This window comes from Bos grunniens, chromosome 5, assembly GCF_055505025.1.
Source record: "Bos grunniens cultivar Pamir isolate PY7600 chromosome 5, Bosgru_T2T1.0, whole genome shotgun sequence".
NCBI classification, from domain to species: domain Eukaryota; kingdom Metazoa; phylum Chordata; class Mammalia; order Artiodactyla; family Bovidae; genus Bos; species Bos grunniens.
Genome location: NC_141169.1, coordinates 92,883,015 through 92,908,405, shown reverse-complemented (window position 1 = coordinate 92,908,405; position 25,391 = coordinate 92,883,015). Strand labels below are relative to the sequence as shown.

The window sequence follows — 25,391 nt, the reverse complement described above, 5'->3', positions numbered from 1 at the left end:
ACATTACTTTTGGTGGAACTCAGAGCCTTTTTCATACCTAATTTCTGGGTTTCTGAGAACTACCTTAATCCAGGAAACCAATGAAACATGCAATTTTCTCTGATATCTTAAATTATTTTTCTAAAGTGTTTTGGAGAAATATCAATAACCTCAGATATGCAGATGACACCACCCTTATGGCAGAAAGTGAAGAGGAACTAAAAACCTCTTGATCAAAGTGAAAATGGAGAGTGAAAAAGTTGGCTTAAAGCTCAACATTCAGAAAACGAAGATCATGGCATCCGGTCCCATCACTTCATGGGAAATAGATGGGGAAACAGTGGAAACAGTGTCAGACTTTATTTTTCTGGGCTCGAAAATCACTGCAGATGGTGACTGCAGCCATGAAATTAAAAGACGCTTACTCCTTGGAAGGAAAGTTATGACCAACTTAGATAGCATATTCAAAAGCAGAGACATTACTTTGCCAAAAAAGGTCCATCAAGACAAGGCTATGGTTTTTCCTGTGGTCATGTATGGATGTGAGAGTTGGACTGTGGATAAGGCTGAGCACCGAAGAAATGATGCTTTTGAACTGTGGTGTTGGAGAAGACTCTTGAGAATCCCTTGGACTGCAAGGAGATCCAACCTCCATTCTGATCTCCATTCTGAAGGAGATCAGCCCTGGGATTTCTTTGGAAGGAATGATGCTGAAGCTGAAACTCCAGTACTTGGCCACCTCATGCGAAGAGTTGACTCATTGGAAAAGACTCTGATGCTGGGAGGGATTGGGGGCAAGAGGAGAAGGGCACGACAGAGGATGAGATGGCTGGATGGCATCACTGACTCGATGGACATGAGTCTCAGTGAACTCCGGGAGTTGGTGATGGACAGGGAGGCCTGGTGTGCTGCGATTCATGGGGTCGCAAAGAGTCAGACACGATTGAGCGACTGATCTGATCTGATCTGATCTGACTGATGGTGTCTCGGAAGGAAAAAAGCACAGTATTTTTTTAATACAGCAAGATAGATTATAATAAAAGATTCATTCTGAAATCAAAGATATGGGTGAGATTTCAAGATTTATAATTTTCCCATATGCTGTCATGGAAGTCCTACATTCCTTCTGGCTCTCAATTTTTGAACTATAAAAGGAATCTATTTTCATATGCCCAGAGTCTTTCCAGAATTTTTATATCAACTGCTAAAAGTATGAGAACTGTACTACATGATATTAATAATTTGGCATCTGAATTTTAAAGTACTCCATTAAGGAGGTAATTGAGCCCCTCCCCCACAAAATAGGGAAAAGCTTATGGAAGAAAAAAGGCATATTCAATAATATATAGCTCAAGTTTGGGAGTATTTATTATTACTTAACAAACACAGTGCTTTATTCTTTATATTTTATTATCACTATTGCCAATGAATTCACATTTTAACTCAAAGCTAACATCAGAATTTTATACTTTTTGATGCTGGTGTAATATAATTAAACAATGAGAAGAGTCCTACTTCATAGGACTATAAGTGAAAGATTTACTTACATTTCAATATCATGTCATAAAATTGTTGCAGCATTCTGTTATATAACTGATAAATAAAGTGGAGTCCAATTTAGTAATTCATCATTAACAATATGACTGTTATGCACACTGGAATTCTCTAATGGTCAAAACTAGGACATTCTCTCCCTACAGGCTGACCTATATAGAATCCCAAATTATGATTATAATCAATTGTTTGCTTGGCAGACTCTGAAGCAAAGAGGAGTGTTATAATTTGAATCTTTAATGGCAATAGACTAAGGTGATGAAAATCATTTATTTTCGTGTTGGAGACTGTCTATCAAAAATTTTCCAAATCATATCACAATGGGCTGATAAAGAAAAATGATATGCTCTATAAAACACAATGTGTACTCAATGAAAGTTGCTTCCTCCCTGTAGGGTTTCTCCCAGATTTTAACATGCCAGTGTTCATCATTAGTGTTTCAGAGGGAAATATTATAAGCCCTATTTTCCCAAAAAGAGTTTTTTTTGGTGGTAGGGGTGGGGTATGAACTCTGATATCTCCCAGAATTAGAGATCCAAGAAACCCAGATTCAGACTATGGAATTATAATACTGCAAAAGCTCCAGCTTCTTCTCACAAATGTGTGGACATCTCTTTTGTGGCATGTCCAGCATCTATAAGGAGGGAGATCCATGGAAATCAGAATCAGTGAGATTTCAATTTGCCAGAACTTGTAGGAAGCAAAAGTTAACTTCCTGGATTGTGAGCTATGGAGGTAGTGTGTTGTGCTCAGTTGCTCAGTCCTGTCCAACTCTTTTGTGACCCCATGAACTGTAGCTTGCCAGGCTCCTCTGTCCATGAAATTTTTTTAGGTGAGAATACTAGAATGGTTGCCATTCCCTTCTCTAGGGGATCTTCTCAACCCAGGGATCCAACTCATGTCTCTTATGTCTCCTGCATTGGCAAGAGGATTCTTTACCACTAGCGCCACCTGGGAAGCCCTTCTCCCCCTCTCTCCCTTCTAAACCAAAACTGCAACCAAAATTAGCTTTACTGATTAACAGGGGCAATATCTGGTTAGATTCCTTCAACTCTGATTCCATGACTGCTTTCTGTATGTTTCCATTACTGCTCAATCACTCTTAAGATTATATTCTTCATATATATCAAGGTCATACATTATATAAAAGACAATACTTTGGGGGACGTCTTGCCCTTGTTATTAATCTATTTGATATGATTTATCTCTTCTCTGATCCATTATCTTGGCTTTAAATGTATTTCTCAAGGGAATTTTACTTGCTAGTTCTCCTCAACTTCTCCCCCAATACCACTTGTAGGCATAAAAATGAATTCAAATGAAGTACTTCCAACTATCTCCTTCTGTGTCAGTCTCTCTGACTCCTTACAGTACTTTAGGACTCTAGCATACATATCTTTAGCATCATAACAAGTATCTAGAGCTTAATAAGCTTGAAGATCGTTGGACTTCTTCCTAGACAAAGTAATCAATCTACTCTTTTCTCTTGTTTTGGGTTCTGCTGTCTTTGGACTGCACGTGTGCTCAAAAATTGGGTCTATCTTTTCCTCCCCCCACCCCCAAAACAGATGGTCCTCTGATAACTGATGCTTTTAAGAAATAAATATAGTAAAACTGCTAATGACTGGTACGGTTTTATGTTTCTGACCTTCTGTCAGCCATTCCTATTGAATAAGAACTACTTTCAAAAGAATGAATATCTAATGGTGGAATTTAATTGAAGATCAGACCAGATCAGATCAGTCGCTCAGTCGTGTCCGACTCTTTGCGGCCCCATGAATCGCAGCACGCCAGGCCTCCCTGTCCATCACCAACTCCCGGAGTTCACTGAGACTCACGTCCATCGAGTCAGTGATGCCATCCAGCCATCTCATCCTCTGTCGTCCCCTTCTCCTCATGCCCCCAATCCCTCCCAGCATCAGAGTCTTTTCCAATGAGTCAACTCTTCGCATGAGGTGGCCAAAGTACTGGAGTTTCAGCTTCAGCATCATTCCTTCCAAAGAAATCCCAGGGCTGATCTCCTTCAGAATGGATCGGTTGGATTTCCTTGCAGTCCAAGGGACTCTCAAGAGTCTTCTCCAACACCACAGACTATTAGCACTATTTGCCTACTCAAATTATATCATTAAAGGACCTGTCTTTCCACATTTTCTTTAAAACTGATATTTCTCTTGCTCATGTTTTTCTCCCACCCCAACTGCAAGCATTTTACTTTTCATCCTTCTTGTGGTTCCTCTGCATGTTACTCATGCTTCAGTCATGCTTGACTCTTTGCGACCCCATGGACTATAGCCCACCAGGCTCCTCTGTCCATGGGATTCTCCAAGCAGGTATACTGGAGTGGGTTGCCATTTCGTCCTCCAGGGGATCTTCCCAACCCAGGGATTGAACACACATCTCTTGTGTCTCCTGCATTGGCACGTGGGTTCTTTACCACTAGCGCCATCTGGCTCCTCTAGGGCCTCAATAATCAGTAAGTTTCATCTTATAAATGAACTGTACTCTACCGAGAGTAACTGGAGTAAAACATTGTATATACTGCTTCCTGGATTCATAGAAAAACAGAGGCAAGTTTATTTAGTAATCTCTGCTGTGGGCATGAGTGGTTACTCATGTACAATAAATTTGCTCTTCCAGATATAGCCAATGTTTGTATGAAACCACTAAGATTAGCTGACTAGTATATATCTACATAGTCCTCAAGTGACCAGAATTAAAAATTAATACAGAAATTATGAATTTTAAAATCTTCAGCAGATTTTTTATTTAAAAAGTGAAACCTCAGAAACATATTTTACAAAGTTCACATTTTAGAAATAAAACTATCATTAAAAAAATCTGTTTATACATGCTCATCTTCACCCCATAAGTTTCCAAGAAAGAAATACCAATAGTTTGTTTGTTTGTTTGTTTTTAAGTTCTAACGCTATCACAGTGAAAACAATCGTTCCTCACAGGTGACAAATGTGGGTGACCCCATACTTAAATGTGAACTCTAGCTACTAACAAGTTTAACTAGCTTGACGTAGTTAAAATTGGTCAGAAAAATCCTGATTGTCTCATGTCAAACAAAATGTATATTCATTAACTAGCCTTTAGAACAGATTGATTAACTGGAACTGCAGAGGCTTAGCTCACTCTTAATGGTGTGAACAATGGTGTTACTTGTTTCTATGTACTATTATTATATGTAAAAATGTTATGTATTTCAGAAGCAGAACAACTTTATGGTTCTAAAAAGAGGCTGGGGAAGTAAATATAACAGAATTTTATTCCTAATATAAGCAATCAAAAACTTTCACTTATTCTGCAACTGTTATACACCAGTGTCTTCTTTAATTCCCCAGGGCTGGAGGTGGAGAATATTTGGTTGAAAGGAACATATGTTCCTGATGAAGCATGAGTTTTCTCAGTACCAAGTCCTAAATCTACCACAATCACAATGAACTGCTGCCTGACATTTAGAGAAGCATTTCATTTCCAGAAGGTGGCGTTCTAGAATAGTTAGAAACGGGTTTGCTTCTGTTTGAAACTAAACAGAGACGCATTAAATTACTATTCAAGTTAACTGAAAATCTGGAAACACAGAGTGGCTATTCAAACCAAAAAAAGAAAAAAGTCCCGCTGTCCTCTTGGTGATAGCATTTAAAAATTCAAATATTTGTGTCCATGATCTAACTTATTTTCTTGGGAAAAATAGCAACATGACAGTTTAGATATTGCAGCATTTAAACAAAATGAAAGAACAAACATTGAAAGAACAAACATTACAAAACAGAGTTACAAATACAGAGAAAAAACAAGTTGTTGCCAAAGGAGAGGTGGAGCTGGAGGAGAAAATAAATTGGTGAGAAAAATCAAGAGGTAAATGAGTCACAAGTATGAAATGAACAAGGTGGAGAATATAGTCAATAACTATGAGATACTTATGTATGGTGATGCTAACTAGACTTACTGTGGTGATCAGTTTGAAATGTATAGAAGTATCAAATTATTGTGTTGTGTAACAGGAACTACGGAGAAGGCAATGGCACCCCACTCCAGTACTCTTGCCTGGAAAATCCCATGGATGGAGGAGCCTGGTAGGCTGCAGTCCATGGGGTCGCTAGGAGTCTGAGGAGTCTGAGAGACAGGACTGAGAGACTTCACTTTCACTTTTCACTTTCATGCATTGGAGAAGGAAATGGAAACCCACTCCAGTGTTCTTGCCTGGAGAATCCCAGGGATGGGGGAGCCTGGTGGGCTGCCGTCTCTGGGGTCGCACAGAGTCGGACACGACTTTAGCGACTTAGCAGCAGTAGCAGTAGCAACAGGAACTAACATAGCTTTATAGGTCAAGTATACTTTAAAAACAAAACAAATTCATAGAAAAAGAGATCAGATTTGTGGTTACCAGAGACAGGGGATGGGGAAGGGGGAACTCAATAAAGGCGGTTCAAAGGTACAACTTCCCAGTTATAAGATAGGTGAGTACTGGGGATCTGGCGTACAGCATGACTGATAATAATTAACACTGCTGTACATTATATGTCAAAGTGGTTAAAAGAGTGAATCCTAAGAGTTCTCATCACAAGAAAAAATTTTGTCTATTTCTTCAAATTTGTATATAAATGAGATGACAGATGTGCACTGAACTTGTGATAACCATTTCATGATGAACATAAGTCAAATCATTATGCTGCGTATCTTAGACTTATATGGGGCTATAGGCTACTTGTATCTCAATAAAACTGGAAAAAATAGACATAAAATATAACAGACAATGTTAGAAAACTTTGTCAGTTTTACATAAAAGTATACCAATTCTGTTTTGACTTTTAATAAAGTTCATTTGTAAGTATATTTGAATAATATTTGATGCCATACAATTATGTTATATAAAAATATATGCAAAATTATACAATTATGGAAATTTTTGATTTCTTATTGATTACTTAAAATGTACTTGAGATTACAAAATCTTTGGCCTGTAATAAGCATACGGAGAAGCTGAAAGAGAGTGAAAAAATTAGAAAAGACATTAAAAAAGATTTGTTCAGGAAAGGTTAATTCTTGAGTTTTGTAAACAGAGTTTTTAGAAATCTTTGCCCTGTGAGAATGTATGTGGCACCAAAGAAGTAATAAAGTTTGACTATAGTAAACTGATCCATTTTCTCTTCAAAGACAATTTGAGAACATTGTGATCTTGCCAGAGATTATGAATATTTTTAGCAGTTTTATTTATTTCTATCAGCAATAAGAATTTATTCAGTGGTCAAAGGAAAACTATGTTTAGAATGTCAAAGACCATTAAAAATGTCAGCTAAGAAGTTTTCTGTATGAGTTGGAAGTTTTAGTCATAATCATTTTTATCCTAAGAGCTATATGTCTATTTGAGTATTGTTGTTTGCCAGTTGTTATAATAAGCCACAAATGGATCTCTAACATAGTTGTATGTGACCATAATATAGACTGATTAGAAAACATATTTTAAATACATCATGTAAAATATATTTAGTACATCACTTAATATCACAATGCATTATAGAAGTATACACACCACACTCATTTGTAAAGATTTGGGAGGATGTCTGCAAATTAAATCAGTAATTTATCTTAAGGAAAAAGATAGAGGGTACCCAAATTACATGTGATATTTGGCAATATTAACATCTTTACTAGGACTTCCCTGGTTGTCTACTGTCTTCCAATGCAGGGGGTGTGGGTTCAACCCTGGTTGGGGAACTAAGATCTCACATGCCATGCAGCACAGAGAAAAAAGTAAATATATATATTATATAATATATAATATTATATAATATATATTTATATATATAAAACCCTACTAATAATCCATCTCTGAATATGATAAACTCTACTTTGCCTTAAAATAGAGTTGTTCCCAGAAAACGGATGCAAGAAACATTCAGATAGGTTCTATACAGGAACCTTGGGGCTGCTGCACTGGGATGACCCAGAGGGATGGTATGGGGAGGGAAGTGGGAGCGGGGTTCAGGATTGGGAACACGTGTACACCCATGGTGGATTCATGTTGATGTATGGCAAAACCAATACAATATTGTAAAGTAAAAAAATAAAATAAAAGTTTAAAATACAAAAAAATAAAAAAGACTATGAGACGCAACTCATTCAAATATTAACATTTGGAATTTAGTGTACCAAATAGTAGACTCAAAGTTTTCGGACAAATATGGACACAGTTCAGTTCAGTTCAGTCACTCAGTCATGTCTGACTTTTTGCGACCCCATGAATCGCAGCACGCCAGGCCTCCCTGTCCATCACCAACTCCCAGAGTTCACTCAGACTCACATCCATCGAGTCAGTGATGCCATCCAGCCATCTCATCCTCTGTCGTCCCCTTCTCCTCCTGCCCTCAATCCCTCCCAGCATCAGAGTCTTTTCCAATGAGTCAACTCTTCAGATGAGGTGGCCAAAATACTGGAGTCTCAGCTTTAGCATCATTCCTTCCAAAGAAATCCCAGGGCTGATCACCTTCAGAATGGATTGGTTGGATCTCCTTGCAGTCCAAGGGACTCTCAAGAGTTTTCTCCAACACCACAGTTCAAAAGCATCAATTCTTCAGTGCTCAGCCTTCTTCACAGTCCAACTCTCACATCCATACATGACCACAGGAAAAACCATAGCCTTGACAAGATGGACCTTTGTTGGCAAAGTAATGTCTCTGCTTTTTAATATGCTGGCTAGGTTGGTCGTAACTTTTCTTCCAAGGAATGAGCGTCTTTTAATTTCATGGCTGCAGTCACTATCTGCAGTAATTTTGGAGTCCCAAAAAATAAACTCTGTCACTGTTTCCACTGTTTTCCCATCTATTTGCCATGAAGTGACAGGACCGGATGCCGTGATCTTAGTTTTCTATATGTTGAACTTTAAAGCCAACTTTTCCACTCTCCTCTTTCACTTTCATCAAGAGGCTCTTTAGTTCTTCTTCACTTTCTGCCATAAGGGTGGTAATCCTCTGCATATCTGAGGTTATTGATATTTATCCTGGCAATCTTGATTCCAGCTTGTGCTTCATCCAATCCAGCATTTCTCATGATGTACTCTGCATATAAGTTAAATAAGCAGGGTGACAATATACAGCCTTGACATAACTCCTTTTCCTATTTGGAGCCAGTCTGTTGTTCCATGTCCAGTTCTAACTGTTTAACAGTTTAACATACAGTGTGTACATTTATAAAGTGATGACATTAATTATATTAAAGAGTTATACTAAGAGTTAGGATCTTAAATACTCTTAAGTTGTATCATTTCTAGAGTTATTTTTTTCAAAAATTATTTTATTTGATCCTCAAACAACTGTAGAAGATTGATATGAAATGCATTATTCTTACTCTATCTTTAAAGAAAGGCAAATCAACCAAGATAAAATGTCAAAAAAAAGTAAGTAAAAATTAACCTGATATGGCATTTTCAATTCTGGCTACCATAATGTCCATCAGAATCACAATTCTGCTGCAAGTAACTATGAAACTGGACAAAATTGGAATACAGAGAACTCAGGGCTATGATCATTGAAGGAAAGAAAATAATATATAAAATGAGGTCTACATTCATCCTGGCTTTTTGCTAGGGATCACTTTCCAATTTAAGAAGTAGAGCCAAACACAGAACAATAATCTCCTTGAATAGAAGAAATAAAGATTGGAATTCTGGGCCACGGAGGTAGCTGTTATTTTCAGGGAAAGGGTACCAGAGAGAAGGTAGTTGGACAGAGAACTTCACAAATCTGAGTAAGTGTCCTCTTGAGTTTCTGTGCAAATTCTAAGCTGTTTGTACACGGAGAAGAGAGTCCTGACAGACTGCTATTGTAGAGCTATAAACCCAACTGAGATTGGGCCTGGAAGTGATAGGATACATTGTGGATCTCATCAGCCTGAGGGGAGAGACTGTCAAACATGCCAGAAATTCAGATGAAACTCCAGAACTGCCAGAGCTTAGGAGCAGAGCTGGTCCATTTCATCAAACTGTACACTTAATACCTACACGTTTCACTGTATTTAAATTATGTCTCAAAAATTATATTAAATAAGGTAATATAGAAAGATATGACAATTTTTAAAGTTTCTAAGAAGTTTTATGGGTTGGAAGAGGAATTTCCTGCATTACTGTATTAATTCTGGTTTCAGAAGGTAACAGAATGAATAAAGGAAAAAATTGTAACTAAAAAAAATTCTCTTTCATGAATGCATGAAGTTAGTAGAAACAATACAATAAAATACAGGAAGGCCCAGAAGCAGGATCAAGATCTGTTAACAGTGACTTCTTATAATTAACGTTTTGGTGCCTATTATGTTCAGAAAGCAAGAGGATGATAATAAAACACAGACTCTATAATAAAGAAGGAGAGTAAATATACATATATATCCATTATTATACAAGGCAGAGAGTAGTAAGTGCCTCCAAAGTTGATGATATGGGAGCAATGCAATTTCAGAAGAACAAGAGAGAAGGATTTTATTTAGAAGTTGTTATTTAGTTGCTCAGTTGTGTCTGACTCTCTGTGATGCCATGGACTGCAGTATACCAGGCTTCCCTGTCCTTCACTATCTCCCGGAGTTTGCTCAAATTCATGTCCACTGAGTTGGTGTTGCCATCCAACCATCTCATCCGTCAGGTCCCCCTCTCCACCTATGCTCAATCTTTCCCAGCATTAGGGTCTTTTCCAATGAGTTGGTTCTTCACATCAGGTGGCCAAAGTATTGGAGCTTCAGTTTCAGCTTCAGTTCTTCCAATGAATATTCTGGGTTTATTTTTAGGATTGACTGGTTTGATCTTCTTGCTGTCCAAAGGACTGTCAAGAGTCTTCTTCAAATGGGTAAAAATAGACTCATTAAGGAAATTAGCCACCCTGATGTCCATGGCCATTGTCCTCTGTAATTGTAGCACAATGATATCCTCCAAGGCCTGAAAGTATCCACAATATAACTTCAGTTTGATTCTTACTATCTCTTACGTTCAAATTCTAGTTATCTACAATATGCTAAAATACAATCAGTAAGTAAAATTAGCCAAAACCAATCTGACAACTTTAACTAATTTCCTTTCTTTTCAAATAAAAGTTTCAACAAATTTTCTCTTCTGGTCCCCTCTCCCCAGGCTTCACCCCTCAGCTTTGTTCTCACCCTGGCAGCCCCATAAGCCATAAGGCAATGAGAACACTCTCTCACACACTCCAAGGAGACAAACCCCAGGAAGAAAGAAAAGTGCATATTAAGCTATTTGGTCTTGGATTAAGAAACACAATTTACTTTAAGTAAAGCAATTTACTTTAATTGACAAATTTGGGAATAGATATGTAATACGTGTTTTTTTTCTTTAGTGTAAAGGAATTTTCTCATCATGTCATTATAAGCAGGAAAAAAAGCTGAATTCCTTTTAAAATCAATCCACTGTTTTTGTGCACTCTATACATACTCTGAATGTTAACTTTACATTTGATGAGCCAAGATAATTTTTCAATTGTTATTGTTTTCTTATTTTCCAGAATGGATGTTAGACTTCATAAAACTCTCATTTCAAGTAGTCCCTATATGGACCATATTTCTCAGCTTTATACCAAACTATGTGAAAAGCTGTAATAGTAACCTTTCATAGAATGTTTATCAGCATTAATTTAATGATTACTGGCATCAGTTGTCAGTGGATGAATTTTTTATTGTAAATATTCTCTGGAGATAATTGTTTGAGGACAATTAAGTTTTTATTCTAAATTTATGGAACATGAATACTTCATACAATTTTTAATTTAAACATGCACTTGGAAATAGCCAGCTTGGATCTCTGATTCAATTTTTGTAAGTAATGTATTATGAATAAAATTTTAGGAAAAATAGTCATTTCAGTCTATGCATAGTGTGGTAGTTAATGTGGTTTTAACATAAACTCTATAACAAAGACTCAAAATACAACAGTATACACATGATAGTCCATTCTCTCTTGTGTTTTCTCACTCCTCTTTCCAGCTAAGGTAAGAATGATAATGGGCAATTCAGGTTTACCCATTGTCAGCAGAAGGTATCCACGTCCAAGGTGGCCACTCTGTTCATCGCTCCTTTTCAGGTGTGCATCCGTGTGTGTGTGTGTGTGTGAAGGAGGAACAGAAAGGAAGGTGTACATGTCATCCTTTTAAGGGTGCAGCTGAACAGAATCATATTTCTTTTCACATTTCATTGAGTAGAACTAACTAGTTACTTGCCCAAATCTCATTGAAATGGAGGCTGAGAAAGGTGGCTTTTGACTGGCTGGCCATTACTATAGGAGGGGAAAAAGACACTGGGACACAACTTGCAGCCTGCCGCCAAAGATCCAGGTGTGCACTTCTTCCCACTGACCTACCCTCCCTCTACACACATGTATTCCCAATATAACACAGTCCCATTCCAAAAAAACGGAAGACTGCAGTGTTGGAGATATAGTGGCAAGCACAGCTGCCTTCCAAATAAATGGAAGAATTGGAAAAGAAACAGCTGTCATTTTTCAAAGCAATGATCAAATCCTACTGCACAGGAGTTATAAACATTCCCCATGCTGGTGCTAAAATAATTTCCTTGACTAGATCCTGATTATATTATCCAGAAGAAATTTCATTGTCCCTTGTGATTTACAGTTCCTGTTTTCTTTACTTTGAGATGTTGTTCTGTGTTCATTATTTCCATTACCATAATTACTGGTTTGCTTGTGATCGTCCTGACTTACATGGACTGTCCTGGTGTCACATCAATATTGAATGAATGAATTCTTTGTTTTAAATGTGTGTCTCTTTCATTCTTGAAAATATCTGAATACCTTATAATTTCCTCCTTAAGAGAGAATTGGACTCTATTCTCTCCTTGCAGACTGTACAAATTTCTGGGTTATGTTCTTCAAGGCCAGTTGGGAGGCTTCAGGAGCTGCTTTAAAGGTCAAGCATACATTGGCTTCTGCAGATCGATACAATCCCTAAAAAACTCAGTATGCTTTTTTTCTACCAACAGTCAGATCCACAGGCAAATAATCATAACCAGAAATCTAATCGAGAAAAGCTTTCCAAGCTTGCAGGCTTTCCTCATATTTTCTGTTTTCTTTGTTCAGAATATTTTGGCTTCCCCTCAATTTAATGATGTCTACTTTGGTGCTCTCTGAAAATATTAGTTGAGGCAAGAAAGCATCACCCTTAATCTAACCTTTGAAACTAGAATGGACCCCAATTAACTGAGAGGTTTTAATGGAGGCACTTGAGGACACCAGAGGTTATTTACCGTGAAAGCTGCTTCTTTAAAATTGCATCTTACAACCAGTCCAAGTACATCTTGTCAGAGAACTGTGCATGGCAAGAAAGAGCTAACACCCATAAACATTCTTAGTTTTTTTTTTTAATGTCCTGAGGTTTTCCAAGCAATTTACAGAGGCTGCATGTTCTTTTGGCAAGTAGTCTATCTTTATAAGGATTACAAGTGACAGTTTTGTCAAATGTTTTATGATGATATAAGAAGAATCACTGGCTTTTCAACCTGAAATAGTAGGGTTCTTGCCACCCAGTACCCAACTATTAGACCCATGCCTCATTTTTAAAATTACATTCGAATTCTACTTGTAGCAACCCAATTATGTTTTATTTAAGAATAAGACGTTATTTTTCAAAAGCAAGAGAGAGTCTAAAATCCAGCATTAAAGAAGGCTGAATGCTGAAGTAATGCTTTTGAACTGTGGTTTTGGAGAAGACTCTTGAGAGTACTTGGACTGCAAGATCAAACCAGTCAATTCTAAAGGAACACAATCTTGAATAATCACTGGAAGGACTGATGTCGAAGCTGAAGCTCCAATCTTTTGGCCACTGGAAACGACCCTGATGCTGGGAAAAACTGAGGGCAAGAGGAGAAGGAGGCTATAGAGGATGAGATGGTTGGATGGCATCACTGATTCAATGGACATGAGTTTGAGCAAACTCTGGGAGATAGTGAAGGACAGGGAAGCCTGGCATGCTGCAGCCCATTGAGCCTCAAGATTCGGACATGACTTAGTGACTGAACACCAACAAAACAGGATAGAACTGTGTGTTTCATAAAATAATTCAGGTGTAGGTGGTTCACTATTGACTGCACACTATACTCTCATTATGTGGCTTCTGTCCCTGGACTCAGGGAAGATATTCAACCTTTGCATATTCAACCATATTCAACCATATTCAACCATAGCAACTAGAAAGTATTAGAGTACAATATGCTCCATCCTTTTAAAGACAAAACCCAATAATACCAAATATAATACCTGTTTAAATTCTATTATCTGAAACTTAAGACACACTGTTATACCTCTCAATAAGAGAGGTTGAGCAAGGCAGTCTTTCATTATATAGACATGTGACCAGTTGAAACTATTATTAGAAAGAGGTTGACACCAGGTATTGGCAACTCACAGTCTGACACGCTGTTGTGTTCTTCAGAAACAAATCTGAATATTTAAAGCAAGAAAGAAAGATTTAATACAGAGAATAAAGTACTCTCAAAATTAATAGAAGAAAGAGCCAAAGTTGTGGGCTCTGGACTTGAACACAGCACTGTAGAACACAGCCAGGGACTGAAGCTACCACAGGAACAGCTGAGTACAGACATTCCACTTTAAAAGCAATTCCATAATCAGAAAGCTGGGAACTAGCTGTCATCACTGCTTTTGCAACAGCTGCCTCTCAACATGGGAGGAAGTGGATAACATACACTGAAGTACTGCTTTAGAAACCAAGATCTTGCCTGCTAGTAGGGGAAAAAAAAAAATCTAAAGGAACACAACTATTCTTTGCTTCCACCTTCTAAAGTCTGTGCAAATACATTTTATTGGTAGAGTCTAATTCTCTTCCTGACTCTTTACTGCAAAGGCATAGGGGAAGTGTCACTTTAAGCTTTTCAGAATCTTCAGCCAGAAACACACAGGAAGAAGAAGGTTGGCATGGTGTTTAATGAGCCAATCTATAGCATCATCAGTATTATTAATCAACAATAGGCACCTCAGCAAAGCAGATATTGTTGAAGTATCATTTTATTCAACTAAATACTCTAAATGAACTTTTCATCTGTGTTTATGCCTTAGTAATTGAATTATCATTTAAAACAAAATAATTTTATTCACTTCACCAAAATAAGAGTCAAGAAACTCAGTTTGTATGAGATTTGGACACATCAATATCAATTTCTCCCTCCTTTAGACTTTAAACAAATACTATTTTTAAAGGTCTGAAAGTTCTGTCTCTATCGAGACTTCATATTCTATTAACTCACTTTTTTCCTTCTCCCAAGCTACAATGAATGAAAGAATAAGCAATTTACTTTTAATATAGTAGCAATACAGCTAGCACTTAATTTCAAAATAACTTGATCAACATATTTCCCTTTATTTGTCAGTTTCCTGATATTTGAAATAAGAATAGGCAAATAACTTTATCTTATCTGCAACTGCCTTTAATTGTTTTTCAAAGAGGTGCTAACTAGGTTCAGGTCACTCAACTAGAAAATAAGGCAGGGGTAGAAAGTTGTACTGTCCCCTGCATGATAGCAGGGACCTTGCCTGTCTCATTGATCATAGTGGACCCAGAACCAAGTATTGCTAAGCACCCACTAGAAAACCTTCTAAGAATTCTTCACTTAATAAGTAAGGCTGTAAAGAATCTGCCTGCAATGCAGGAGACCCCAGTTTGATTCCTGGGTCTGGAAGATCCTCTGGAGAAGTGATAGGCTACCCACTCCAGTACTCCTGGATTTCCTTGTGGCTCAGATGGTAAAGAACCCGCCTGCAATGCCGGAGACCTGGGTTCGATCCCTGGGTTGGGAAGATCCCCTGGAGAAGGGAAAGGCTACCCAACTCCAGTATTCTGGCCTGGAGAATTTCATGGACTATACAGCCCATGGGGTCACAAAGAGTCAGACATGACTGAGCAACTTTCACTTTTAAAACAGTTTATAAAAATAATATTGGAAGATAACGAAGGGTAAGGAAAATGCTGAGCATACACGAAACACACACAACCAGTCTCAAGGTTCTGGATCATAACTCTTTGTAGTCAATTTTCAAGATGACTATTAAACTTTATCCTACTGGCAAGGTCACCGTTGAAGATTCTTTCTCAGGTCTGAGGCGAGATTGAAGGCTGAATAGCAAGGACATTTACAGAACTTACCTTGTGTGTTCTGTAAATGTGTGTTCTGAAAATTAAGTCATTTTGAACAAAAAGAAATTATCTTTAGAGTGGGGGAAACGCATAAAAAATTAATCAGTTATATGCACTTGGACATTGACTTCTTAATCCAACAAGCAGGAAAGTTTTAGGAGGCTATTCACCAAGACACTTAAATCGTGTGTTTCTAACACCTTTCAGGGAGCTTCCCTGATAGCTCAGTTGGTAATGAATCTGCCTGCAAGGTGGGAGACCTGGGCTCACATCCCTGGGTTAGGAAGATCCCCTAGAGAAGGGAAAGGCTACCCACTCCAGTATTCTGGCCTGGACAACTTCATTTAATGTTGTCTCTTATAATGAATAAACAAAACAACTTACAGTAATACTAACAGAATATACACAAAATACACAGAAAAGGAAATAAACTGATCCCATAAAGCTTTTCTTTTTTCCCTAAAAGATGTGTAATTTCCATTTTGAAGGCTGATCACTTTGTCTTAAATGCTTTGCCTGCAAAATTATGTTGAAGAGAAGGCTTTACTTGTTTAAGTAGTGGGCACAGAACAAAGTCATGAAAAAATAAACAGTAAAAATGGCATGGTTTTCCATCTGATTTTATTTTGACTTAAAAGTTCTACTCAAAAAGGGTTAGCATTATGTAAAGGAAATAGATGGTGTTGAAGGGCATATTCACAGAGGAAACAAAGCACAAGGTACATCTTGGTACCCTTTTCCTGTTAATAAATAACCAATATCAAACTGTGTTAACCTTAATCTTTCAGTTTTGCCAAGATTAGACTGTCCAAACAGCTGGACTTTTCAAATCAGTCCAGATCTCTTGGCTTTTCCTCCAAAATTCATGTCTACCATAAAAAAGAGATTTATAGGTATAAATATTTCCAATTTTTCAAGGATTTGTTTTCTTAAAAATTAGCAGTATATTTTAGGAGTTACTTTAAAGAGAAAGTAAATGTTGAGTATAAATGTACTGAGTAAAAATCACTACATGTAAAGTGGTTTTTAAGTCTCTCTACCTCTCCAGAGTCCCAAAGTTTAGAATTGCAATCTAGGCTATTATTAAAAAATAAAAATGAAAACATTTCCCTGTATCACCACCCTCTATTTCCACTTAAGCTTCTACTCTGTCTTTAACCTCGCACAACCTGTGTTACTCTATAAGGAAAAGAATGCAAGAGGGATGTACAATTTTGTGACTTTCATTCTTCTAAATATCTTTTCATCAGGTTTTCTAATGTGAATGTAATTTTTAATTTTCTGTTGTCTATGCTTCCATTCAAGATATCAATCTTAGAAAAACACTAATATAAAATTAAAAGGATAAAAGAGAAAAGGATGAGGATCCTATAATATATTTTAGTTCCTAAAACTTTCCTCAATAAAGCAAACATACTCCTGACTGGACCTAGTTCCTGGATCCCACTAGATATGTTATGTGTTGACTCCAAATCTCCACACATTGTTCATTTTAAATAGCAATAAACCAAAAAAAAAAAAAAAAAAAGAAAGAAAACAACTATCCACATCTGCTTTCTGGCTAACTTTGTAAATATTCTTTTCTATTTCTTTTTCTTTCAAACATGATTAGATAATAAAATTATTTTTAAGTTGGAAATTTACTTTGGATCCTGAGGTTGAATTAAAAAAGGAACATATTAAATCTTAATTAAAAAAAAAAACTTGACAGTTAATCTCATAGAATGCTTAGAGTAACATTTTCAAGGGCTCAACTCTGTTTCTGGGAATGGAAACCACCAGTGCCTCCGTCCCCATCCACTCCCACATTCAAATGCAGGATCACATGAGGGGAAATACTTTGAGGGGAAATAGGTTCACCTTATACACTTTTTTTCAAATAAGTACTTTGTTTGCATATTGCTATTTAATGTCTTCTGGCACAAATTCTGTTCAGCACGGAGAAGCTAATTCATTGTTAAGTGTTTGGCTTAAATCCTGTATTCATTATGTAAACTCCTTTTTTTTTTTCCACATAACCCTCCAAGGTTTGATGAAAAATAGATTCCTAAACATGTTCAACCTGTCAAACAGGAATAAAAGGTTCCAGTGGAAGCATAATGCTCCCTTGAAATAGGAGTGTTGTAGCTTGTTTGAGTGTATTTCACTCTTGGACAGAAATGAGATCATGTTTCATTTCAGGAAGATATATGTTTCAGGTAAGAGACTGAAACAAATCAACTTTCTATAGTTAACTGAATACATAGGAGAATATTTGAATTCAAATGTACTGTTAAAGACAAGTAGCTCTTTAACTATATTGTGAAATTAAATGGTAGATGAGTTTCAATTCTGAGTAGGTTTGTAAATATTCTCCAGAAGATATAGATCTTTCCTGAAAAACTGCACCTTGATGATCTCTTCTCTCCCTCTCTCCTTCCCTTTCTCCCTCTCTCCAAATGACCCCATAAATGGCACTGATACAATTTCTTTTGTTTCATCTCTTACCTGCTCAATTTCATGTCTGTCAAAGTCTTGAGCCAATTTCGGTCACGTCTGCTGGTAGATTCCTTCCTTGTGCACGTTTTCTTCAGTGTATTGAATCAGTGTCTGTGGTCTATAGACTGTGTGCTGATGATGACAGCGTAAAGAAACTCTTAATGAGGGGTGGATATTCTTAACATGTGGGCTCCAAATTAACAAGAGTTCCTGCTGCAGGAAGCATCTGTTTTGTTTCTGTTCTGTCACTCCATGCTGGCTCCTACCCTGTTCTATTTATGTATTGGTAGCTCACTGAAGGCTGATATGAACATGGTATAGTAACAAGTTATTCCCTCACATTCTTATCTGGCAATTATATTTCTGATACTTGAGTCTGATGATAGAAATGATATATCCCACTTAAAAATCATAATATGCATGTGATACTGTTAAAATGCATTGTCGAATTGCAATATTGCATATCAAATAACAGAGAGAGGTTCAAGAGCATGTTGCCTACATTATAAATAACATCATCTATGTCATTAATCTGGAGAAAGAAATGATAACCCACTCCAGTATTTCACAGATAGAGGAGCCCGGCAGGCTCTAGTCCACAGGGTAACAAAGAGTCAGACACAATTGAGCATGCACATGCCACACACACATCATTAATAATATCAAGAGCTTGGATTTGAACCAAGGTTTTCTTACTCAATCTCAGGGGCTCTTTCCATGGCATGTGACTTAACTTCATACATGTGTACCTGCCATTTGTACTATGTAGAAGGCAAGTCTGTGGAATGAGCCATAAGGAAAGAACATCATCTTGACTGATCTGGAAAAACAATGACATAGCTTCATCTGCTTCCTATGGAAAAGGACCATAGTAAGTAGGTGAGTTCACAGATGGAATTAACAAGCTCATATGTTGCCAGGGTGAAACTTCAGTCCCTGGTTTCATGGGTTTTTTTGTCTGTCAGAGCTGATATTCTTTGGTCATAAGGAAGTCTTCTTCAAGGAAGCAAAAAAGCAGTATAATTCTCTTGGAGCTTAGAAAAACTGATGCAATAGTCATTTTCTATCTAGAAAAGTACAGTATTGTATTTCTAACAATTATTACCTTTTTCTTTAAATGTATGATCTGATAAAGTGATACATAGGTAATCATAGCAGAAATGAACCACTATAATTATTTATGCATAAATCAATTATAACTATCATAAATCAATTATAAGCCATTAGCCATTAGTAATGCAGGAGACTTAAGATATGCAGGTTCAGTCTCTATGTCAGGAAGATCCCCTGGGGAAGGAAATGGCAACCCACTCCAATATGCTTGCCTGGAGAATTCCCATGAACTACAGTTTATGGGCTCACACACAGTCAGACAAGTGAAGCAATGTAGCACACGCATAGCCATTAGCAATAGTCCTTTTATGACACTTTTCCATTTCAAGTTATTATCATTTATTTTTTTTTGTTGGATGGAATATTTTCAAGAATTATTTAGAGCTGCAGAATAAGCATGATGTGTATCTCTGAAATTCTCTTACACAAAATACTTCTTTTCTTGACAACTTTATTTCATATTTCTAAATGTCTTCCAACTTTATTGTGATTCTTTTTCTTGAGTTATTCAGAAATGCTTTTAAAGTTAAAAATGTGAGTTCTTTTGTAAACTGTCTTTCTTTTAACTAATATTTAACTACTTCAGAGTCAGAAAGATTAGTCTATGTAATACTGGCTTTGAGTTATGTTAAAAGTAGCTGAATATACGGTCAATTCTTTTAACTAATATTTACTTCAGAGTCAGAAAGATTAGTCTATGTAATACTGACTTTGAGTTATGTTAAAAGTAGTCGAATGTATGGTCAGTTTTCAAAAGTTATACATGCTTTCTTTAAAAACCTAGCTATCTATATCTGTACTTCTTCCTGGATATTATAAGGAACATTTAAAATTTAGGTAACCCAATCCAAATTTATACAGTCTTGCGGTCTAGTGTTTAATTATGTCTATTTTGATCTTCCCTGGTGGCTCAGATGGTAAAGACTCTTCCTGCATGCAGGGGACCCAGGTTTGATCCCTGGGTCGGGAAGATCCCCTGGAGAAGGCAATGGCAATCTACCCCAGTATTCTTGCCTGGAGAATTCCATGGTCAGAGGAGCCTGGTGCACTACATTAGATGGGGTCACAAAGTGTCGTACATGGCTCAGTGACTAACACTAGTGTTTAATTAGATCTATTTTGATCCCTGTATTAGAAATCACTACTATGTATACAACCGTTAGTTTAGAATTATCCATATATTTACTACAATCTATATTCATCATTCCTTTCAGAAAACATGATCTTTTTTTTTTGCTGTATTTCTTGAAAGACATGCATATGTTCCTCATCCAATTTATTTTCCTGATCATACTAGCTTCCTGTTTTGTTGTGATATTTTTGCTTAGGTATCATTCTGATTACTTCTTACAAATGCACAACTTTGAATAGGAGTGATTTAAATATAATAATCTTTTTTCATGAAAAAAATGTATTCCCTTTTTCCCACTTTCTATTTATATAGGAACTCTGCAAGATGTTTATATTCTTTGTGCTTCCATTTCCTCTAAAATGAAGACAATAATAATGCCTACTCAAAAGACTCTCATAAGGCTCATATTTGTATGAGGATTAAAGGGGTTAAAAGTAGAGCACTTAGACTAATACCTAACACATTCTAAGTTAGCATTCTTCAATGTTTGCAAATGTAATTATTAAATTACATTTTTCTTCCTATTCAGCATTTCCCAGAACGTATGCTAAAGGACTATTTTCCAGAAAATATTAATGAGTGTGACTGGAAGAGATGTGGCCATGTCTGGGTTTTCATCCTCCTCTGTACAGGACATAAAGTTAGGTTTGTGTTTCAGTCTGCACTAACCCTAGTACTTCATCCTCTGTCTACCTCTGACCCCTGTGACCAAGACCCAAGCCTGGTCAATCTAATCCCTGCTTCAAATGTTTAACCTGATGCCATTTGCTATGCAGAAAGTACATGTCTCCAGGAAGCCTCTATCCATATTCCCCATCCTGGAGGAAAAGTTCATTTGCTTAGAAAACACAGAAGCCAATATACTGAGAGAACCAAGGGAGAGAAAGAGAGGCTTAGTTGTGACTGTCCTCAATTCACATCACATTCCCTTCTGTATTGACTTCTGCCACTGTGACCAAGAGTCTTGACCAGAACAAAACTGTGCTTGAAAATTATCCTGAGTAGTTTCAAAAGCATTGCAAATTCTAGCCCTTTACTGAAAATTTAAAAAAGTGAACTATGCTCTTGTGTGTGCTCAGTCATGTCTGAATCTTTGTGACCCCATGGACTGTATGTAGCCTGCCAGGATCCTCTGTCCATGGGATTCTCCAGGCAAGAATACTGTAATGGGTTGCCACTCCCTACTCCAATACTATGCTATCACAAAAGCCTCTATATACCTCTATAAGAATTTTATTTTAAAATTTTATTTAAAGAAAAAAGCATCCCTACCTTAACATAATAGCATTTCTCAAACATATCTGGACATTTTTTCTGACAACTTCTTGTAACAAATGACAAACCTGAGTCATAGAGAATAAATGTGTGCTTCATAGTAGTTTTGAAACCACTGATACAAGAGTCTCATGATTCCACATTATAGATCTTTACTCCCTATAGAATTTATTTTACAATTGTAATCCATACTTAATGGTGCTAAATTCTTTTTTAATTCAAATAATTAACCAGGTGTTCCTGCCCCATCTAATTAGAGACCTAACATTTCCTTCATGTCATCAATTTTAAACTAAAATTGATATATACCAGGTTTTGTTCATGCATTTTCCCTTCTGCTTCCTTTTTGCCTAAGTCTAAATCCATTTAATTTCTACATTGTTTTAATCATTGAATCTTTAAAAGGTGTATTATTTTTCAAATCTCACCAATGATTTTTCTATCTTTTGCTTTACTTGTACCAAAAGTACCATAGGATCAGCTTGTCAATTTCCTAATTAAGGGTTTTGAATTAATTTACAAATTCTTCCAAAGTTTATTTATATTTTTAAAATTTTAAACCTTCTCATGTTGAAATATTATGTCTCATATATACTAAGGAGTTAATATAGTCTTCATACATAAACACATAATCTATGCATAAAAATACTATTTTCTAGCAGTTATATCCTCATTGATCTTATTGCATTAAATAAAATTCCTAAAATAATTTGATATAAGGAATAATTATCCTATTCTTGATTTGAAAGAGAAAGCGTTTAAGTGTTTCTTCATTTAAAAAATTTGGCTGTTAGTGTGTGCAAAGTATTTTTTGCATTTTTAAAGTATGTTCTTTTTATTCATAGTACACCATTTAAAAAATCATGAATGGGTAAAGAAATTAAATCCAAAAAAGTTTTTTCTGCTATGATTTATTAATTATTTATTAGAAGACTCATTCTTGGAAAGATAAAAGGGAAAATCATATAAAATATAAATACAAGATTTAATAGGCTTCCCTGGTGTCTCAGACAGTAAAGAATCTGCCTGCAGTGCAGGAGATTTGGGTTCTATCCCTGGGTTGGAAAGATTACCTGCAGGAGGGCATGGCAACCCACTCCAGTATTCTTGCCTAGAGAATCCCAAGGACAGAGGAGCCTGGTGGGCTACAGTCCATGGGGTTGCAAAGAGTCGGACACGACTGAGAGACTAAGCACAGAAAAATATTAATAAATTGAGTTGGTTACAAAATCCCAGAATTATCTATTAATTGACCTTTTTAAAAATATACACACAACACATTTTATATATGCGTAAATGTCCACATTTATTTTAAGGTCTTTAGAAACTGCAGCAAGATTATCTTGATGCATTTTTGCTTTATGTTCTATTTTCCTATCCTGCTTCATTTTGTGTTTGTTTGTGTATTTCTGTGTTTGAGCAACATACTTGGAAAAACTTTTAACCTTTCTCTGATACTTTTTGTTTCTGTTGCAAAAACCACACAACTGAAAATTACATATTTTAAATGTAATATGTTTTGCTTTTTAATGATAATACATTTATTTTTAATAATAATTTTTTATTTCACATATCTATACTTCTGTCATTAGAAATGCCACTGAACTTACTTGCCTCATTCTAGCTTTCATTCTTAATACATACTTTTCCTATTTTCCTTATTATAATGAAAATGCTATCAAATTTTTATTGTTCTGGTGGTTTGAAAATTATATACACTGCTCTTCAACTAATAATTCTGTGTGGCACATTACAGTTATATATGTATACAAATAATTGTACATGAACTTATTATTTCTTAATCATTGGTAAAATGAAAATAGCATATTAGGTCTCTAATCTTGAGTTTTTATTTTGATTACAATTTTGTCAACTAGTACACCTTTCTCCAGTACTCTTGCCTGGAAAATCTCATGGATGGAGGAGCCTGGTAGGCTGCGGTCCATGGGATTGCTAAGAGTCAGACACAACTGAGCGACCTCACTTTCACTTTTCATTTTCATGCATTGCGGAAGGAAATGGCAACCCACTCCAGTGTTCTTGCCTGGAGAATCCCAGGGATGGGGGAGCCTGGTGGGCTGCCGTCTCTGGGATCTCACAGAGTCAGACACGACTGAAGCGACTTAGCAGCAGCAGCAGCAGTACACCTTTTCCATTAGAAGTGTATAAAGATTTCTGAGCACTTACATACATGCAAATATATGTTTTAACTATTTTCACATGTAAATGGCAAACTGAATGACATAAAACATAGTCACCCTCAACACTATGTAGCTGCTATTCCCTTGTTTTAGGACAGCTAGTGTTTAAAGGTGAAGTCTATGCCTGGATGGTTAGATAGCTTCACTAACTCATAACAGACATGAATCTGAGCAAACTCCAGCAGATAGTGAAGCACAAAGGAACACTGTAGGCTCCAGTCCATTGGGTTGGAAAGAGTCAAACATGACTTAGTGACTGAACAACAACAGCAATGTCCAGATTAACTTTCTTCCCTCCTTCTCTTCCTTTTCCCCCTCCTCTTCCCCTTGTCATTTAATAAGTTAAAATATTTTACATATATTCGCAGTTTTTCCTGGTTGTATGTGTGCCATATAAGTATTTAGGTTTGATATGCATATTCAGAGCTTTATTCAGTTCAGTTAGATTTTTTTTTTTGACAATCTTCAATGTTACCTCTATTTCATCTCAATAATATGATGTTTGATATCTTTTCTCTGCCTTTTGCAATTGCAAGGGTACCTCTTATTCATTTCTATCACTAGCTCCTTTTCTTCTGTATTCATAGAGTGGTTCTCAAAGTTTATCTCAAAATTTCATTTTCTTCTTTGTCATTCTGCTTTTAATGAATATTTTAAATGTTTGAATATCTAGTTTCTTTGCATGTCAATAGTTCATTGTTTTGTTTTTAACATATCTCTTTTTTCCATTTTCCTCCATATCTTTCTTCTTCATTTTATTGTTACATTACTTAAAATTTTATTTTTATCTTATTTCATTTAACACATTTCTTAATTTTATAAAAAACAAAAAAGCTTACATTTTTATAAAATTTACTTAGGGATATTATAGCATATGGCTCAGTGGTCAAAAATCAGCCTCCAGTGCAGGAGACGTGGGTTTGATCCCTAGGTTGGGAAAATCTCTTGGTGGAGGAAACGGCTACTCACTCCAGTACTCTTGCCTAGAGAATACCAGGAATAGAGGAGCCTGGTGGGCGCTTGATCCTTGGGTTGAGAAGATACCCTGGAGGAGGAAATGGCAACCCACTCCAGTATTCTTGCCCAGAGAATCCCAGGGATAGAGGAATCTGGCAGGGTACAGTCCATAGGGTCACAAAGAGTCAGACATGACTGAAGTGACTTAGCATGGCATGGCATTGTAGCATATATTTTTCAAAAATAACTTATCCTCTAGTCTCTTGTTTGTTAGTCATTTTACTTCTAGCAGAATATTTTCATATCTTCTTTGTCGATTTTTTTCCAGTTACTCATCCTTGAGAAATAAAGATTCTTTCCACTGATTACTCATAAATAATGTTTGTAAAAACTCTCTTTGTTTTCTTGGTTGCTGTTAGAACACGTTTCTCAGATTTTCAACTATAGAAATGGTAAGTGTGAACAGACTTAGTTTAACTACTGGTCTCTGGCAGTCACTTGATTTCTCTAAATTCTGGACTTCATCAATCTTGCTATCACGAT

General features: G+C 36.4%; 1 protein-coding gene and 1 long non-coding RNA gene across 12 annotated transcripts in view; one reads left to right on the top strand and one right to left on the bottom strand.

The window, feature by feature from the left end:
- PIK3C2G (phosphatidylinositol-4-phosphate 3-kinase catalytic subunit type 2 gamma) overlaps positions 1 to 25,391 on the top strand; it is a 651,449-nt gene that overhangs the window by 158,827 nt on the left and 467,231 nt on the right. For 8 of the 11 annotated variants that reach the window (XM_086401882.1, XM_086401877.1, XM_086401883.1 and 5 more), the window contains exon 1: positions 17,749 to 17,890. The exons of 2 other annotated variants lie outside the window; for them this stretch is intronic. The gene's annotated coding sequence lies outside the window, so the exon portion shown is untranslated. Of the gene's footprint in view, positions 1 to 17,748; positions 17,891 to 18,876; positions 19,050 to 25,391 lie in introns of those variants that run through there. One more of the 11 variants, XM_086401879.1, reaches the window with a different exon arrangement.
- On the bottom strand, positions 4,273 to 18,497 carry LOC147372615 (uncharacterized). Its single transcript, XR_015164221.1, has 2 exons — positions 18,180 to 18,497; positions 4,273 to 8,597 (listed from the first exon to the last, which is right to left on the bottom strand). It is a non-coding gene; the product is annotated as an uncharacterized LOC147372615 (long non-coding RNA).